This window comes from Triticum dicoccoides, chromosome 2A, assembly GCF_002162155.2.
Source record: "Triticum dicoccoides isolate Atlit2015 ecotype Zavitan chromosome 2A, WEW_v2.0, whole genome shotgun sequence".
Lineage (NCBI taxonomy): Eukaryota > Viridiplantae > Streptophyta > Magnoliopsida > Poales > Poaceae > Triticum > Triticum dicoccoides.
Window position 1 is genome coordinate 748,555,792 of NC_041382.1, and position 632 is coordinate 748,556,423.

Below are 632 nucleotides of genomic sequence, written 5' to 3' on the forward strand. Positions count from 1 at the left end.
CAATCAAATTTATTACTGCTTCATCAAATATACATATTACAACGAAATAATTAAGCTTAATACTTTGGTCACAAGGCATGAAAATTTTTGTTGAATATAGAAAACACACCCACGCACGCACAAGCACACTAACAAGAAAAGCATCTGTTTCAACTTTCAGAACAAGGGAAACCACGTGAATCTCAAACGAAGCGATAACACCACAGACATCAGCAGACAGTAACAAGCGAGTAGCATCCACGGTGTCTAATTGACTCCTGCCTCTGATCCCCCTTGACACATTGGGGCCTCTCGGTCGAATCTCGACGTGCTGCAAGAGTAATAGCAGCATGGTGAGTTCTCTAGCTACAACACTGTAATCATTGTACAGTAGAAAACTACAACACTGTACTCTCGACGTGCTGCAAGTTAATAGCAGCCCAGAACCACCGCTGGGCCCCACGTGTCCACATGCCCGGTTGTCCCGTGCGAGCCTCTGCAAGCTCGCAAAGGGGAAGATAGAGGCCCCGCTGCCACCGTTGCCGATAGGACTTCACCCGGCGGCGCCTCTCAGCGGCGGCCAGGGGGAAGGACTGAAGGGGGTTTGAGATGAGTTGGTGGCTAAAGTTTCTCCCGGGCGCTCACGAAGCGTT